Source organism: Hemitrygon akajei, chromosome 2, assembly GCF_048418815.1.
Source record: "Hemitrygon akajei chromosome 2, sHemAka1.3, whole genome shotgun sequence".
NCBI lineage: Eukaryota > Metazoa > Chordata > Chondrichthyes > Myliobatiformes > Dasyatidae > Hemitrygon > Hemitrygon akajei.
Genome location: NC_133125.1, coordinates 45,040,453 through 45,060,014, shown reverse-complemented (window position 1 = coordinate 45,060,014; position 19,562 = coordinate 45,040,453). Strand labels below are relative to the sequence as shown.

The following is a 19,562-nucleotide window of genomic DNA, read 5'->3' as shown; positions in this document are numbered from 1 at the left end:
AGCTTTCTTCACTGCCTGCTATACCTGCATGCTTGCTTTCATTGACTGATGTACAAGAACACCTAGATCTTGTTGTACTTCCCCTTTTCCTAACTTGACTCCATTTAGATAGTAATCTGCCTTCCTGTTCTTGCCACCAAAGTGGATAACCGCACATTTATCCACATTAAACTGCATCTGCCATACATTTGCCCACTCACCCAACCTGTCCAAGTCACCCTGCATTCTCATAACATCTTCCTGACATTTCACACTGCCACCCAGCTTTGTGTCATCAGCAAAGTTGCTAATGTTACTTTTAATCCCTTCATCTAAAACATTAATGTATATCGTAAACAGCTGCGGTCCCAGCACCGAACCTTGCGGTACCCCACTGGTCACAGCCTGCCATTCCGAAAGGGACCCATTAATTGCTACTCTTTGTTTCCTGTCAGCCAGCCAATTTTCAATCCATGTCAGTACTCTGCCCCCAATACCATGTACCCTAATTTTGCCCACTAATCTCCTATGTGGGACTTTATCAAAAGCTTTCTGGAAGTCCAGGTACACTACATCTACTGGCTCTCCCTTGTCCATTTTCATAGTTACATCCTCAAAAAACTCCAGAAGATTAGTCAAGCATGGTTTTCCCTTCATAAATCCATGCTGACTCGGACTGATCCTTCTACTGCTATCCAAATGTGTCGTAATTTCCTCTTTTATAATTGACTCCAGCATCTTTCCCACCACTGACGTCAGGCTAACCGGTCTATAATTCCCTGTTTTCTCTCTCCCTCCTTTCTTGAAAAGTGGGACAACATTAGCCACCCTCCAATCAGCAGGAACTGTTCCTGAATCTATAGAACATTGGAAAATGTTTACCAATGTGTCCACGATTTCTAGAGCCACCTCTTTAAGTACCCTGGGATGTAGACCATCAGGTCCCAGGGACTTATCAGCCTTCAGACTCAACAGTCTATACAACACCATTTCTTGCCTAATATAAATTTCTTTCAGTTCATCCTTTACCCTAGTTCCTTTGGCCACTATTACATCTGGGAGATTGTTTGTGTCTTCCCTAGTGAAGACAGATCCAAAGTACCTGTTCAACTCGTCTGCCATTTCCTTGTTCCCCATAATAAATTCACCCGTTTCTGTCTTCAATGGCCCAATTTTGGTCTTAACTATTTTTTTGCTATTCACATACCTAAAGAAGCTTTTACTATCCTCCTTTATATTCTTGGCTAGTTTACCTTCGTACCTCATTTTTTCTTGGCGTATTGCCTTTTTTGTTATCTTCTGTTGCTCTTTAAAAGCTTCCCAGTCCTCTGATTTCCCGCTCATCTTTGCTATGTTATACTTCTTCTCTTTTATTTTTATACTGCCCTTTCCCTCATCAGCCAAGGCCGCTCCTTACTCCCCTTAGGATCTTTCTTCCTCTTTGGAATGAACCGATCCTGCACCTTCTGCATTATTCCCAGAAATACCTGCCATTGTTGTTCCACTGTCTTCCCTGCTAGGGTATTGTTCCATTGAATTTTGGCCAGCTCCTCCCTCATAGCTCCATAGTTCCCTTTGTTCAAGGAGAATAAACAGTCAACAGTTTGGGCTGAGACTGACAAGTACAGATTGGACACCTTTGGCAAACTGTTAAATGAGATAAGTTAGTTTATTTTGGGGGTTAAGGTGTGGTTGATGAGTAGCTAAACAGCTGAGGAAGGAGAAGCCATTCAATACAAGTAATATTCTTATTTGCAAATGCAAATTTCAACATTTTAAAGTGGCATTAATTTTTAATAAAGAAGATTATCTTTTTTTTCTAGACAATCTACACTTTGGGTAGGTGAGGAGATGAGAAGGGGTGAGAGAGTAATGGGGAATAAAAAAGGGGAGGGGTAATTATTGGAAATTGGAGAAATCAATGTTGAGAGCATCAAGTTGGAGGCTATTCCAGAGGGAATACAAGATGTTGCTCCCCCAACCTGAGTTTAGCCTCATTATGGCAAAAGAGGTGGCAAGGACTGACATGTTAGAATGAGAGTGGGAAGTTGAACTAAAGTGGGTAGCCACCGGCAGATTCTGCCCTTTGCAGCAGACAGAGCAAAGGTGCTCGACAAAGCAGTCCTCCAATCTGGCAAAAAAAAACATTATGCCAGGAGAGAAGAAATAATATAAAGACACAGCCACAAACCATGTACTTACCTGCAAAAAATATCATGGAATCAGGCTAGGTTAACAGCCCTGACTGCATTGTGGCAGCTGCTCTTGGCAGTTTTTAGAAATAGCACTGACAAGTAGGGATTGGATAGCTTTGGCAAACTGTTTACTGAGACAAGTTAGTTTATTTTGGGGGCTAGGGTGTGGTTGATGAGTAGCTAAACAGCTGAGGAAGGAGAAGCCATTCAATACAAGTAATATTCTTATTTGCAAATGCAAATTTCAAAATTTTAAAGTGGCATTAATATTTAATACAGAAGATTTTATGCAAAATGATAATTTTCTAGACAATCTACACTTTTGAATAGATTGAACTGTGAATGACAGATGGATTATTGTTGGGTAAATTAAGTGTGACCCAATTAACATCTTCTTCATTATGGAACGAGCAGAAGAAAATCTTAATTACAGGGGTTTTAATAAAACTCCAAAGCACATTGTTTTCAGTTATTGTTAATACATATTCAGTCTTTGTTAATCCTACATATAAAAATCTTGGATGGCTATTTTTCTGAAATGAACTATTTCACTTCAAATAGTAAATGGAAGGTATGCAGACTGTGAAGGAAAAGCCTCAACTTAAAAAAATTCAAACAGGCAAGTTTTACAATCTCAGAAAAATACAGTATCACACCCAAGGACTAATGGCTTTAAATATTTGAAAGAGTGAAGTCCATCATCACTTGAAAAGAGATCCAAGAACATGATATGGACGTATTCAAATTTATAACATAAGTAACTGTACTCACAACAGTGCATATTCTGAAATTTAGAGTGAATAACCAAATGCTACAGATATACAGCTGCGTTAGACAGGACACAAACTGAGGCATATACCACGCATGCCACGTTTCAAATGATCTTCAAGGAAAGTATAAAGTAGGGCAGAGACAAGTAACAATATTCTGTGGCACTTAAACAGGTTCCTCAATGTATTTGTGACAAAATGCAACTGTTTCTTGAAAGTTATGCAAGTTTTTTTTTAATTTCCCATTGGACCCATTAAAAAGTACAAAGCCATAATTAATTGCAGCATTGCACAATGACAATGGAATTGGAAATTTATAATATTACATCCACAACGTATAGTTACCCAAGCATATCTTCGTCTATTAAAGTCTAGACTATTTTCAAATCACCTTTTTGGTAGGAACTCTCCAATACTGGAACACTGGTTTACTTGATAATATGACTGATGCAAAAAAAAATGTATTTAGCTGGACCCATTGCAAATTAGAGCAATATACAGCCCATCACTGTTTATCTTGTCATGTTATTTTATTCGAGACAGTTTAATTCGGAAAAGCACTTAATTTTCCTACATCCATTCAAAACAACAGGCACATTACTTTCAAACTTCCACATACTTTCCTAAATAGGTACTTAGGCACACTACATCTAAACATTGCTCAAATCTCATTAGTAAACTCACTTCTGCAGCAGATGAACTAACCAAAATAAATTACCATTTTAATCATGTGAAAAATTGTGCCACTGTAACTATAGCACCTTGCTTCTATAGCAACAAAATGGCATCATTTCAAATTCTTGAATTGTCTATTTGATTACATGTGTATTTGTAATCAATTAACCCAGATACCCAAATCCTTTTGCTCCTCCACACTTCCTTGTCTGCTGGCATCAAGATATTTCAATCCAACTGATTTACCTCAAAGACTTCCTCACATTCATCTCCATCTCCCAAAGCACCAGTTAACCAGGATTCCTACTTGTAGCCATACAACTATTGTGCTTCCTAACTTGGTGCTTTCTTTGTAACTAAGTACTAATTATGCTACTCCCCCATGCAACTTTAAGAATATACATGTTGAAAGACTGAAATTCCCAGTACAGATCACTAGGGAACATCAGGTGTTTCAGAATAAAGCGAGCATGCTTACTTGGGGCTGAGTTATTAGAGCTCAAATCCCACCACCTGGGAAATGTAAATAATAAAATCAGGAATTTGACTAAAAGCTACCCTCATTTACACCTATAAAAAAACCCGTTTCGTTAAACATCCCTTCAGAGTAGGATGTTCAAACAGAAAAACTAGCATTGCCAATGATATTCATACATCACAAAGGATTTTTCCCACATATTAGTGCAGTCATATTTTAATGGCTTTCTTACCCTACTGGATTTCTACATTCATAGCTGTTATTTTTTTCTTTTAGCATAGTACTCTTACCTTGCTTGATGACCATGGTTGCTTAACTGCACAAGAAGCGCTTGCAAGTAGTATGAAAATGGTTGAAGTCAATTTACCTAGCAATTTGAACAGCAACAATAAATAGATGTAATTAGTTTTCAAAGTACAGCCCAGAGTTAATGCCATCAGCTCGCTGCATCAACGAACATTATTTATCAATGCAGCAACTGGAATCTGAGTTTCTTCCATTTACTAGATAGCCGAGAAGACAATTACATTCATTAGACAGTCAGGATATAAAATAACTCTCAGTCCATGTGTTGGAGTAGCTAAGTTCCACAGCTAACAAATCATTACTCTTATGGTCAACGTGGCTTAGATGATCTAGCACCTTCTGTCCAAGTTCAGATCAGGTAAAATAGATTGTCAAACTCAACCTCAGCCTGAATTGCATCTTTCACAGAAATCCCCTCTGTTGTCTGCAGCCTCCATATTTTCTGTAACTTAAAATATGACTGACTTTTTACAGTTATGATAGAACAGTCAAGATAGCATCTCTACAGATACTGCCTGACCTGATAAATATTCACCCTGAATTTACTTCAGATTTTCAGCATCTGCAGTTGTTTGCTTTCTGGTATCAATAGTGGGGAAACTTGTTCTACTTGGATTTCTGCTTTAGCTAAATCCTATTCTTTTGTCAATCATTCCCAATAAATAAGGCATGTCCTGGAATATCTCTAAATTTGTCAACTGAACCCAACTTAGGTGGTATGAGACAGGCTTTCAATTTACTATTAACTCCCTGACAAGAGTTTTCAGAATTGTTTAATCACCACAGCAAGATGGGCATTACTTTTACACATTCTCTTGTGGTCTTGTTAACTCAGAAACTGTATGGATTAAAAAAACTCAAATGTCAATCCCTGCTAAAATAAACTGAAAAGGCCATTGTTATATTTACCGATGACATTCTGTGAAACCATAAAGTACTAAGCCTACTCAAATCATCAGGTTTGGCAGGACTAGAATTCAGTGGTGATGATGCTTGAACTTCTGCCTCTACAGAAGCCTCTCTACTGAGCCTTGGGTAAGCGTGGCTCTAGATTATAATACTACAGGTTCTCATTAGCTTTGAGGATTAGCTTCACTCCTGCTGGAAGTTTGTTTAAGGTGAACAGAAACATTGTGGTAAGAAAGGCAGAGAAACTGTTGGGACATTGACATGGCCATATTTGACACCCCTCTTCAACCACTTCTTATGAACAATTGTTCCCCAAATCATAAGGTAGACATGATCTTCACCCCACAAGAAAAAATGCAAGGGAGCAACACCAACACATGGCCTTTTCTGACCTCATCAAAACCACTGATTCCATCAGAACACAATATGGAACTCTCCTCTCAAATCTGGCTGTCCATGGAAATTTATTTCCATTATACACTTTGACTATGATGCATGCACTAATCAATTGATCTAGAAAAACCTTTAATTTCTGGAGATGAACTTGAATAAACATTCTTAGTATTCTATAATTGTACATTATGGTAGAAGCCTTTTTGATAAGGTGCCAATTAAGTAACAGAAGTAGCCTTTTAGAAATTTGCAAATAAAATCTGAAAATAAACTTTGATACTTTGTTGAGCACAGTAATGTGATCACTCATTACTCATTCTGTCTTGTTTGCGAATAATATATAACAGCCCAATCATATGACAGCAGAACCTAGAGGTCGAAGAATAACATCTCTTGTTCTCTTACCGCCACTTTAAAAAAAGGTCAGGAATCTACACTAAAATTGCAAATATAATGGTTGATTTTCACCTGATTTATACACCTTGTGTGGGGAAACAAAAAAATAAAATTCAGCAAATAAGACATTGTATGTTGTCATATTAGCTGAAACATAACCAATAAAGTTATGTTATCACTACTATAAAAGTCAAGCAATCTTTAGGTTTGTTTTTGCTTGAATACCACTCAATAGCTTGGAGTCTTAGCAATCTATTCAGATATAATACTGACAAACCCTCAAGAAATCAAAACATCCATTTCCTCAATAGGCTGATAGAAACTGCCTTAGATATTGCTTGGATAGATAACTTAAGTAGATGGATTTGAAAGTAATAATTAAAGCTATTAAACTCAATGTATCGATAGAAATATATCCTAGCAGAGCTTTTAGGAAGAACCAGGCCAGATATCAGATGGATGAAGAAGATCAAACCATCTATAAAGACGTACAATTCCACAAAATAGCCTCTTAACTGTTTTTCCAGTTGCCGAAACCCAGGCAAGAACAATTAAAATAGCTGTTGCAAACTGTTGCTAATGGCTAATACATCTGGTTTGGTAAGAAAATACATCTGACATTTTTGAGTGTTGGAGGAATTGTCATCAGTCTCAGCAAGATACAATTAAGACACTAGAAAAGCTAGTGGAGTATGATGCTTCAGCATTAATGAAACAGGCTTACATTGCTCACCTAATAGGCTAGCTTCAAGAATGAAGGCATGATTTGAACAGCCTTAGCCTTAGAATCTCAAGCGTATTCCTGAAGCTATGACAGCATTTTTGTTTACACCTGTTATTAAGGATACAGTAGCATAATGGTTAAGTTCCTAGACTAGCACCCAGAAGTCTGGACAACTATCTGAAGTCACCAGTTCAAATCTCACTCAAGGCAGCTAAGGAGAGGGAACTTGCCATTCAAGCAGTATTATAAATTGGAATAAAAAGGCAGCATCTATAATGGTGGCCAAGAAACTGCCTTTTTGCTTCTAAAAGCACACTTCATTCAGCAATGTTCTACAGAAAAAGGAATCTGTTAACCTTACTCAGACTGACCTCTATTTAACTCGAGATCCACAATGTGATTAACTTTTCATGCCCTAGCAAATGGTTCAGCCAGCTTCTCAATTGAGGAACAAATAAAATTGAATAACAATAGTTCCCCCCCCCCCCAATTCCAGCACAAATGCATTACCTCATGTGGTTAAAATAACAGGAAGCCCAGAAAGTCTTTAGAAGCAGAACTTCTTTGATGCTCCTGCACGTTGCTGACTAAAGCTCAAATGGACTTAGATTGTAGAGAAAGCACGTTCTCCTCACTACCACCATTAAGCTTAAGTTCCTATACCATCAGGTTCAGGAACAGTTATTATCCTACAACCATCAAACCCCTGAACCAGTATGGATAACTTCATTCACCACTGCTCTGAACTGATCCTACGATCTACAGACTCACTTTCAAGGACTTTCCTCAACTTGTGTTCTCAGTATTATTTTTATTTGTACAGTTTTCTTCTTTTGCACACTGGCTGTTAGTCAATCTTTGTTTTTGTATGATTTTTTTCATTTAAAAATTTCCTGCAAATGCCTGCAAAAAAAAGAATCTCAGGGTAGTAGATGGTAACATATATGTACTTTGATAATACATTTACTTTGAACTTCACTGCTTGAATAACAGTGTTGTTTGTGAGCTCATTGCCGGAATTAATTCTCTTGCTGTAGCCCATCACCCAAACCACACAAAAACACTTTCCCAGGCAGTGTAAAGGATTCTTGTCCACGTATATCCCAAATATCATCCTTAAACCTCTATGCATTCACCTTCCTACTGCTCCTCAGTAGTCCTATCTATGCATTCGCAACTATACCCCGTTCCATTTACTCACACAAATGAGTCACATGTGCTGATTAACACAGATATCCAGAGGTTGCTGTCAGTGATTCAGCCTCTTCCAAAGTTTGTGCTGATCTGTGGCCATCTCCACTGCAATCAAGGAGAAACAAACATCAATGAATTGATAAAAATTCCAGGTTTATTGATAAAATATTTACTATATTATTTCAATTATTTAGAGTCCAAATGTATTCAAATTGTGCTTCTAACCTTCTGCAAGGTGACTGGCTGCACAACTAGTATGATGACATCATTATTATTTGATACAGGGATTGCCTTGAAAGGGCAGTTGACACCAACCAACACTGGAATGGGGTGGGGTGGGGAAAGAGGACCACCTCATCATAATCCAGGCCACTATGTGATCACCTTCTCATACCTTTTGGAGGGATCTTGCTTCCTGGAAAATTTCTGAACCTAAAACATTCATTGCTGAAACTGCAAAATGATGGAGGTCCCACCAACTTCAAATTAATAACAGACCCGCATATATCATTAAGCCCATTTCCTGTAACATACCAAAAACACAAAAAACATTGGTTTCTAGGACAAATATCTCCTTTCCAACCCTTTTGAAATGGAGCTAACTGAGGGTCTTGCTTACTGTCCCTTTGGTGGGACATTCACAAGTGACCAGTCAATGTTTTCTTGAATCCAAACCAATTAACATGATATTACTTGTCACCTTTCTCTGTACAGCCACATTCCTGCCTATTAGTTATTTCTGCCTGGCATTTGGTTTCTACTGCATGCTTATGCCTCTGAAATATTGAGCTAATAGATCAAAGGTTCCAGAACTTGCAGGGTTATGATGACTGCTTATTCATTAATTCATTCAAGTAAGTGACTGAGTAATTCGCAGGTGCCAGAAAATTGTTAGAAGGTGGATGACAAACTACTAGAGGACTGAAGGAAGCCTCAATATAACAAGACTAATTTATATCAGTTTGTTTCTAGAGAGCATAAAATTTAGTAGAATTCTTCCTTATTGTATTCAACCTTCAGTTTACATCAATAGAAAACTGTGGTTTAATTTATTATACAATTGTTATTCTTCTTCTTTGCCCTCTCCCTCCTCCATCCATTAACTGTGCCAAATTTTAAACTGCCAAAAAAAATAGTACTCTGTATTATCATAGTTCCACTATTAACACTTTATTCATTTTAATGCAAAAACAGTGAATTTCCTTATAATACAAATTTTTCCTTGTGGAATACAAGGGCTTTCATTCTTAAACTGGGTAATGTAGTAGATGTGCATGGATCTGCAACCTGTGGTCATTGCATGAATGAGGTAAAAAATTGAGGAGTGAACATGGTCAATGGCACGGTACAAATAAATAAAAGTTGGAAACCCAAACAGATTGAAAAAGAAAATGGAATGGTTAAACAGTTCCTGGATGAGCCAACATGGCTCTTTCTTTTTTACACAATAAATTGTTCTTGTATAAAGTCAGTTGTTCTTTAAGAGCCCAACTACCTATTGTCTGAAGTCATATAAAATCTCTAAAAACAAAATCATGGCAAAAATCTCATCTGAAAAATAAAGTTTCATCTGCTCCTACTAAACAGCAGCTTTGCTTTTTGTGCTTGAAAACGTTCACCAACTCAGTGGCCATTTTATTAAGTAAACTTGTACACTTATTCGATATTGCAAATATCTAATCAGCCAATCATGTCGCAGCAATTCATGCATTAAAAACATGCAGACATGGTCAAAAACATCAGTTATTGTTTAGACCAAATATCAGAATGGAGAAGAAATGTGATACAAGTGACTTTGACCTTGGAATGATTGCTGGTGCCAAATGGCATGGTTTGAGCATCTCAAAAACTGCTAATCTCCTGGAATTCTCATTCACAACAGTCTCTACAGATTATAGAGAATGGTGTGGGGGGAGAAAAAAAAAACAAAAATCCAGTAAGTGGCAGTTCTGTGGGCAAAAAAAACCTTGTTAATGAGAGAAGTCAGAGGAGAATGGCCAGACTAGTTCAAGCTTATAGTAACTCAAATAACCACACATTACAACGGTGGTGTGCAGAAGAGCATCTCTGAATGCACAAAATGTTGAACCTTGAAATGGATGGGATACAGCTGTAGAAGAACACTGGGTTCTACTTCTCTACCTAATAGAAAACATAGAAACATAGAAAACATACAGCACAATACAGGCACTTCGGTCCAGAAAGTTGTGCCGAACATGTCCCTATCTTAGAAATTACTGGGCTTACTTATAGCCCTCTATTTCTCTAAGCTCCATGTACCTATCCAAAAGTCTCTTTAAAGGCCGTATCGTATCCGCCTCCACCACCATTGCCGGCAGCCCATTCCACGCACTCAACACTCTCTGAGTAAAAAAACTTACCGCAACATCTCCCCTGTACCTACTCCCCAGCACCTTAAACCTGTGTCCTCTTGGGGCAACCATTTCAGCCCTGGGAAAATGCCTCTCAACATCTTATACACCTCTATCAGGTCATCTCTCATCCTCCGTCGCTCCAAGGAGAAAAGGCCGAGTTCACTCAACCTATTCTCATAAGGCATGCTCCCCAATCCAGGCAACATCCTTGTAAATCTCCTCTGCACCATTTCTATGGTTTCCACATCCTTCCTGTAGTGAGGTGACCAAAACTGAGCACAGTACTCCAAGTGGGTTCTGACCAGAGTCCTTTATAGCTGCAACATTACCTCTTGGCTCTTAAATTTAATTCCACGATTGATGAAGGCCAATACATGTACGCCTTCTTAACCACTGAGTCAACCTGCGCAGCTTCTTTAAGCGTCCTATGGACTCGGACCCCAAGAGCCCTCTAATCCTCCATACTGCCAAGAGTCTTACCATTAATACTATATTCTGCCATCATATTTGACCTACCAAAATGAACCACTTCACACTTAGCTGGGTTAAACTCCATCTGCCACTTCTCAGCCCAGTTTTGCATCCTATCAATGTCCCACTATAACCTCTGACAGCCCTTCACACTATTACAACACCTCCAACCTTAGTGTCATTTACAAACTTATTAACACATCCCTCCACTTCTGCATCCAGGTCATTTATAAAAATCATGAAGAGTAAGGGTCCCAGAACAGATCCCCGAGACACTCCACTGGTGACCAACCACCATGCAGAACATGACCTGTCTACAACCACGCTTTGTCTTCTGTGGGCAAGCCAGTTCTGGATTCATAAAGCAATGTCTCCTTGGATCCCATGCCTCCTTACTTTCTCAATAAGCCTTGCCTTGCATGGGGTACCTTATCAAATGCTTTGCTGAAATCCATATACACTACACCTACTGCTCTACCTTCATCAATGTGTTTAGTCACATCCTCAAAAAAAATTCAGTCAGGCTCGTAAGGCATGACCTGCCCTTGACAAAGCCATGCTGACTATTCCTAATCATATTATGCCTCTCCAAATGTTCATAAGTCCTGCCTCTCAGGATCTTCTCCATTAACTTAGCAACCACTGAAGTAAGACTCACAGGACTATAATTTCCTGGACTATCTCTACCCCCTTTCTTAAATAAAGGAACAACATTCACAACCCTCCAATCCTCTGGAACCTCTCCCGTCCCCATTGATGATGCAAAGATAATCACCAGAGGCTCAGCAATTTCCTCCCTCGCCTCCCACAGTAGCCTGGGGTACATCTCATCCGGGCTCAGTGACTTATCAACTTGATGCTTTCAAAAAGCTCCAGCACATCCTCTTTAATATCTACATGCTCAAGCTTTTCAATCTGCTGTAAGTCATCACTATTATCACCAAGAGCCTTTTCCATAGTGAATACTGAAGTATTCCTTAAGTACCTCTGCTATTTCCTCTGGTTCCATACACACTTCCCATTGTCACATTTGATAGGTCCTATTCTTTCACGTCTTATCCTCCTGCTCTTCACATACTTGTAGAATGCCCTGGGGTTTTCCTTAATCCTGTCTGCCAAGGCCTTCTCATGGCCCCTTCTGGCTCTCCTAATTTCCTTCTTAAGCTCCTTACTAGTAGCCTTCTAATCTTCTAGACCTCTAACATTACCTAGCTCTCTGAACCTTTTGTAAGTTTTTCTTTTCTTTTTGACCAGATTTATTACAGCCTTTGTACACCATGGTTCCTGCACCCTACCATAACTTTCCTGTCTCACTGGAACATACCTATGCAGAACTTCACACAAATATTCCCTGAACATTTGCCACATTTCTTCCATACTTTTCCCTGAGAACATCTGTTTCCAATTTAGACTTCCAATTTCCTGACTGAGAGCCTCATAATTCCCCTCAATCCAATTAAACACTTTTCTAACTTGTCTGTTCCTCTCCCTCTCCAATGCTATGCTAAAGGAGATAGAATTGTGATCACTATCTCCAAAATGCTCTCCCACTGAGAGATCTGACACCTGACCAGGTTCATTTCCCAATACCAAATCAAGTACAGCCTCTCCTCTTGTCGACTTATCTACATATTGTGTCAAGAAACCTTCCAGAACATACCTAACAAACTCCACCCCATCTAAAACCCATGGTCTAGGGAGATGCCAATCGATATTTGGGAAATTAAAATCTCCCATCACGACAACTCTGTTATTACACCTTTCCAGGATCTGTTTCCCTATCTGCTCCTTGATATCCCTGTTACTATTGGGCGGCCTATAAAAAAAACCCAGTAAAGTTATTGACCCTTTCCTGTTCCTAATCTCCACCCAGAGACTCCGTAGACAATCCCTCCATGACGTCCACCTTTCCTGCAGCCATGACGCTATCTCTGATCAACAGTGCCACACCGCCACTTCTTTTGCCTCCCTCCCTGCCCTTTCTGAAACATCTAAAACCCGGCACTTGAAGTGACCATTCCTGTCCCTCAGCCATCCAAGTCACTATGATGGCCAACACATCATAGCACCAAGTACTTTGTTCACAACACTCCTTGCATTAATATAGATAGATCACAAACCTTTGATCTGAGCGCATCCCTTCTCTATCACCTGCCTATCCTCCCTCACACGCCATCTCCTGTCTTTCTCTATTTGAGAGCCAGAAGCCTCTTCCCCAGAATCTTCAGTTTGGCACCTGGGAGCATTTCTATCTTATACATACCTTTGATTTCTGTCCACACAAGCAGTCCTTGCATGACCTTTATCCTCCTCCACCTCATCATCTGCTCTAACACTCTGGTTCCCCTCCCCCTGCAAATCTAGTTTAAACCCCCTGGAGCAGCACTAGCTAACCTACCCGCAAGGATATTAGTCCCCCTCCAATTCAGGTGCAAACCGTCCCGTCGGAACAGGTCCTTCCTGTAATAAAGTGGCCATTGAGTGTAATTAGTGTTTTCAGACCCACCACAGCCATAAATGAGGTGAATGGTGAACTGCATGATTCATTCCCTACTATGCTTCATGCTCTGACATGCAAAGACATTGTAGCACATCAAGCTAATAATTATCCTATTCAACAATATTTGTTTCTTACATTGCAACACTAATAATATTCAAAAGAATTTATTTAGCCATAAAAGAACTTGGAAGATTCTATGAACCTGAAAAAAAATGTAAGTATTTTGTCTTGCAAATGCTGTGCACAAAAACTTACACAGCAAATTTAAAAGGAAATCCGATATAACACAAGTCAAAAGGTGACCCAACTACAGTTTGACTTTTTATTACATCTGTATATACATTATACCTGGAACATGGGCAATAAATAAATTGGTAATATAACAAAAATCTGGAAATGTATGGTTTTGACTTCAATATGCAGCATATTAGGAACAAGCTCTACTTTACATTATTGTGAAGTAAAGTCCTTCAGCACAGATGATTTATACTTGTTAATGGCGTTCTCCAAAAAGAAATATTTTAAGTGCAACCACCTCAGACTGCTGTACACTATACTTTATTCAGTGTTTCACCCTATGCATCTAAAATGAAACAAAGTTTGTTTTGTCATGTCCTCTTCTACCAGTCATTTTTTGAACAAGTAAAAGGTTCTTGGCAAGTGACTAAATTCAATATGTCACGAAGAGTGACAATACAGTGTACCCTTTCCAGAGTCCTAAACCTAGCCTTACTGCTTTAGTTGTTTATAAATACCCTCACTTTTGGGACATAATACTATATCCACCAAGGACAAATTACTGAAATACTTCAGTCTCTTTTCGGAAGGAGTTTAGCTGTCAATTATTTCAAGTGGTGAGATTCCCTTTCACAACAAAGGATGAGAAACTTCCAGCTAAAAAAAGCAGATTAAACATAGCCATTTTATCTTAAGTGGAACATTTATTTTGAGAAACAATTCTAACAAAGATTAGAATTCTACACAGGTTTTCCAAACACAAATATGAACAAGAAAGTCATTACAATGAGCTGCAGACAAACATGTTGTTCTGTCACAAAAAGATAGGCCTGGGAAAAGTTCCCTTTCAGGTCAAAGCTGAGGGAGCAGGCTCCAGGTCTTCATCTCTAGCTCCACCCTTACTGCCTTCTAATAGTTTAATCTTTTGTTTTGCCAGCCATCTAGTGATGACCGCATCGGCATGTGATGTTTTAACAACTGCATTGATCAAGTCAGAAGGCAGGAGCCTTAGACTGACTGAACGTTGTCTGCTCTGATTAGGCTGCAGTCTCAGTTCAGTCAATAATATTCTTCCTGAACCTGGACAGCATTGTTCCTCAAAAGAAAGAATAAATAACACTAGTTAAAGATTAACAAAGAACATTTTGAACCTTCAAAAGGTTCTTCTGTGGTGCTAAAAAGACTTTGGATAGTGAATAACCATCATAAGTGACTTTTAAAAAATCAACAATTTTTTGCACAGAAAGTGTCTATAAGACCATAAGACATAGAATCAGAATTAGGCCATTAGGCCCATCAAGTCTGCTCTGTTAATCCATCATGATTGTTTTATTATCTCTCTCAACCCATTCTCCTGCCTTTTCCCCATAACCTTTGGGACCCTGACTAACCAAGAACCTATCAACCTCTGCATTCAATATACTCAATTACTTGGTCTCCACAGCTGTCTGTGACAATGAATTTCAGATTCACCACCCTCTGACTAAAGAAATACCTCCTCTTCTAGATGAATGACCCTCTATACTGAAGCTGTGCCTTTTGGTCCTAGGCTCACCCACTATAATAAACATCTTCTCCACATACACGCTATCTAGGCCTTTCAATATTCAATAGGTTTCAATGGAATCCTTCATCATTCTTCTAAACTTCAGCAAGTTATAATGGGCAGACCCAACAATTCAAGTGTCCAGGAGATGGGTAACAAGTATATAAACAACAAAAAAGTAACTTCAGCCTAATTTATTACCATAAAATAGAAAGCATAAATAAACCACACAAAATAATACATAGCAAGTCACAAAGATTTCCTGCAAGGCACAAGGATCTCAGGGCTCACAATTCTTAGTCACTACCTGATTGTTGCTATTATCAGGGTAACTCCAGATCCCAACTCACTCCAGAAACCACCTCTGGGTACTAGGCACTGATCACAATCTCTGGCCCCTGTTGAAGTCCAATGAAACTGGGAAATGCATCCCCATAGATAGGAGTTTCATAAGTACAGAAACACATATAGATGATCTGTTTGATCTTTTGACTCAACACAGCCTGCTTTTTTTTCCCCAAACACATCCTGTGTCCATTAACACAGTACTCATAAATCAATTAAACATTGTAATGGTCACCCCTTGCATTCCTTGGACATACAAAAGGGCATTAATGTTTACATAGAAGCAATAAGTCTGAATCTGAAAAGAACCCATTGAGCCGACTATCAAACAACTTGACATTCACATTTTAATGATGTCTGAGGCTACGTCCACAATAGACCGGATAATTTTGAAAACGGCAGTTTCGCGTAAAAACGATAGGCGTCCATACCAGGTGTTTCTGAAAATACCTCCGTCCACATTAAAACAGGTATTTGGGCAAATCTCCTCCTACTGGGCACACGCAGGACACATCTACAGAAAACAAGCGACATGTTTGGTGTTGAATCTCGCCGTGAAAGACGGTGTGCGTTTGTCCAGTTACAGACTAGAAAATCTTTTAAAAGGAAATCGCTAAATGACGGACAGCTGTTGACTCTCGCGCAGGAGGATTTAAAACTAAAAACAGCAAATACTGAGCGTATGGAGGCAACCGACAGGGAGTTCACTGACAGTATGACCCAGCTGACGACGAACATTGAAAATCTGACTAACTCTGTTGCAGAGGGATTTGCAATGATGAGGAATATGATGGCTCCTCTCCCCCCCCCCCCAGTACTTTTCACCGCCACAATACCAGCCTCACAGCCACTACAATAGTTACACATACAGACACACAGACCCCTGGGTGGCTCCACCAACATCTTCCCCACTCCTACAGAGGGGTCACCCTGGAAACATTTCCTACAGCCATAGTCTCTTTACCGATGAAAGGGACGACAGCTACAACTAAATGCAATAAGGCTTGTTACTGGACAAAAGTGAAATTTGCTGTTACCTCATTTGTTTGCCTTTACTTTTGCCATGTCTTTCCATATTATTTTGCTGTATTTAACATGTGCAATAAAATGAGTTACTAGGAAAAAGTGATTTTATTTTTACCTGAGTAAAAGTGAAACTTACAATCTTCCTTTTTTGGCCTTAACATTTGCACGTCTATGCCAAACATAAGCCACTACTTAAAAATGACATTTTGGAAGTAGTGACAATTACATCTATTGAATGTTTGCACAAGCACCTAAATGAAGCACCTTGTTAAATGTATAAAACATGTTTGCATCAGTGTTACCTTGTATTTCCATACAATGTTACATTAGGCTGTGTTATGGACGGAAAATTATCCGACAAAGCAGGAACGTGGTATCAGAGAAAATGTATCTGCGACAAGAATGAGACTATACCCCGGATCACAGTATTACACTTGTTTATTGGTAAGGTAAAATATTAGCATAAATGACACTTCATTGCGGAAAGCGGCTTAGCTTGACTACCCACGGCTGTGCAACTGCCCTTTTCCCGATACAAGCAATACTTATCAACATGTGGTTAATCCCACTCCCACACGACTCATACGGGGCCAGGAACAGACGTGATGAAGCACCCACGCCAGCGAACGCGGTCTTCACCTGGGATGTTTCGTCCCCACCTGGGGTTCCTTCTGGTCTTGCTAGTTGTTGTCTTTCTCCACGGACTGCATATCGTCCTCTCCCTGTCTTCTGCACCTCACAGCCCCTGGCCCCTTATATATATCCTCTTAGAACAATGAGAACAATATATATCTTCTTAGAACAATGACATCCTGTACAATGCCTCTACATGCCTAAATGGTACAGTTACCACAGGACAATATAGGACGCGTTGCGGTTGACGAGCTGGGACCGATTGCATTGTCACATTTCCTGGCCCGACGCCATCCATTCTGCTACATTAACAACCCACTACCCCACCAAATACCACACGCTCAGTGGATACTTATAGCAACCCATTAACCTCTCAAGTCCCACATTCTTTTCCTACAATACACTCCACCCCCTCGGTACCAACTCGTCAACGGCGGCGAGGGGTTACACAACGTTGAATAACCTGCTTAATCACAAAAACACATAAAGCCACAAAAATTATTAACAGAATAACAAACACGAACCATTGTACCAATTACAAGTCAACCGGTCAACCCTCCATCCACTCGCATGACACATGCAGCTGTCACCGATGGGTAAGTGTAGCTGGTCGGTGCCATCGTCACAAGACCAGATACGAGAGCTGGTACTGGATCCGAGAAGAAGGAGGGTCAGCAGGCCGTACAAGAGCATCATCAAAATCCTAAAAACAGACAATCATTCGCGTTTAGTCAGGCGTTCTGTATTTAAACATTCCACCCGATCGTGCCCTTCCACAGCCACCCAACGGGTGTTCCCCTGGGCCACAGCAATAATCTCCCCCGGGAGGCGTTCACCTGTAGGATAATGGACCCATACCTGCTGTCCTACAACAGGCACCATTTTTTCCTCGTCTTCCTCAATGTCAATGCCGGCCTGGTTACCATCAGGGGGAAACAGGCGCTCCAACGGGGTGCCCCCCTTCCCCACTCGCTGGTTTAACCGGTCCACTGCTTGTTGCAGCACAATACACCAGCCTTTAAGTGTATGGCTGGGGGTCAACAACCGGATCTGCTCCTTTAGCAGTCCGTTCATCCGCTCCACTAGTCCTGAGGCTTGTGGATAATAAGGTATGTGAAACACCCAGTATATCCCATGGGCTACTGCCCAGTCGGCTACTTGTCCTCCGGTAAAATGGGACCCATTATCTGATTGTATTTCTTCCGGGAAACCGTAGTGGGATATCAAGTAGTCAAGTCCGGCCACGGTGGAATCTTGATCCGCTCTGGCGCTGGGGCGGGCCAACACCACCCCTGAATATGTGTCTACCATGACCAAACAATACTTCTTCCCCCGACATTCAGGCATGGGGCCAATATAGTCCACTTGCCATACCCGGGCGGGGGCTTTCCCACGTTTTATTGCAGCGGGAGGACCTTGCATCACCCGACGGGGTTTTACCTCCTGGCAGGTAGGACAAGTATGCACCAGCTCCTTTACCGTGTCACCTGTTAGAGCAATCCCATGCCGCTGAGCCCACTCCCTAGTACCCTTTTCTCCCCTATGTCCACTCTGTTCATGGGCCCAGCGACCCAGAGCCAGCACGTCCATCTTTCAGATCGCGGCTAACATGTCTACATGCTCATTATGAGTTGCCGTTTCAGTGGGCCGCTTATCATGGGCATCCACATGCCATACTGTTAGGGTCCGTGTCAGCGCAGCTGCCCACAACTTCTTCCATAACTCCTGTCCCCATATGGGCTTACCGTGCACTGTCCAGTCGTTCCGTTCCCAATCAGGCATCCACATGGTCAGTCCATTGGCTACGGCCCACGAATCTGTATATAAATACACAGCAGTGTCCACAGCACTAGGACCCATAGCATCAGATTCCAAATTACTATGATCTAGAGGCAAAGTGACTGCCACCAATTCAGCGAGCTGGCTGGAGCCGGCCGTACCCTCTTCGATGAGCTCGGTTCCGGAACTAGGATGATAAGCGGCAGCTCGCCACCGCGGCACGCCGGACACCCATTTACTTGATCCGTCGGTGAACCAAGCATATTTCTTTTCTTCGTCGGTTAGCTCTTCAAAGGGCCGCCCCCACTTCACGGGTGAGGTAGGTAATACGTCGATCTTCTCAGCGACTGGTTTCGGCTCCAACGGCTGCTCGGCTACCAGCTCATGTATGCGACTCACTCCGTCAGGTCCCTTGGTAGCTCGATCTTGAATGTACCACTTCCACTTAACAATGGAGGACTGTTGGGCTCGCCCTTGCTTTAAGTTAGCGGAGTCCGATAGGATCCAGTTCATGATGGGGAGGCTAGGTCGAAGAACAATAGGTGCGTCTCCAGTCATCCGCTCCGTTTCAATCAACGCCCAGTAACAGGCAAGGAGTTGTCGCTCAAAAGCGGTGTACCGTGTTGCAGCA

The 19,562-nt window shown here is 40.7% G+C and overlaps 1 protein-coding gene across 4 annotated transcripts in view; it reads right to left on the bottom strand.

Annotated features, from left to right (window-relative positions):
* Positions 1 to 19,562, bottom strand: part of LOC140741439 (spindlin-Z-like) — a 110,024-nt gene that overhangs the window by 34,209 nt on the left and 56,253 nt on the right. For 3 of the 4 annotated variants that reach the window (XM_073071638.1, XM_073071650.1, XM_073071630.1), the window contains 2 exons: positions 8,027 to 8,124; positions 4,388 to 4,464 (listed from right to left, as the gene is read on the bottom strand). The gene's annotated coding sequence lies outside the window, so the exon portion shown is untranslated. The remainder of the gene's footprint in view (positions 1 to 4,387; positions 4,465 to 8,026; positions 8,125 to 19,562) is intronic. The other variant, XM_073071658.1, reaches the window with a different exon arrangement.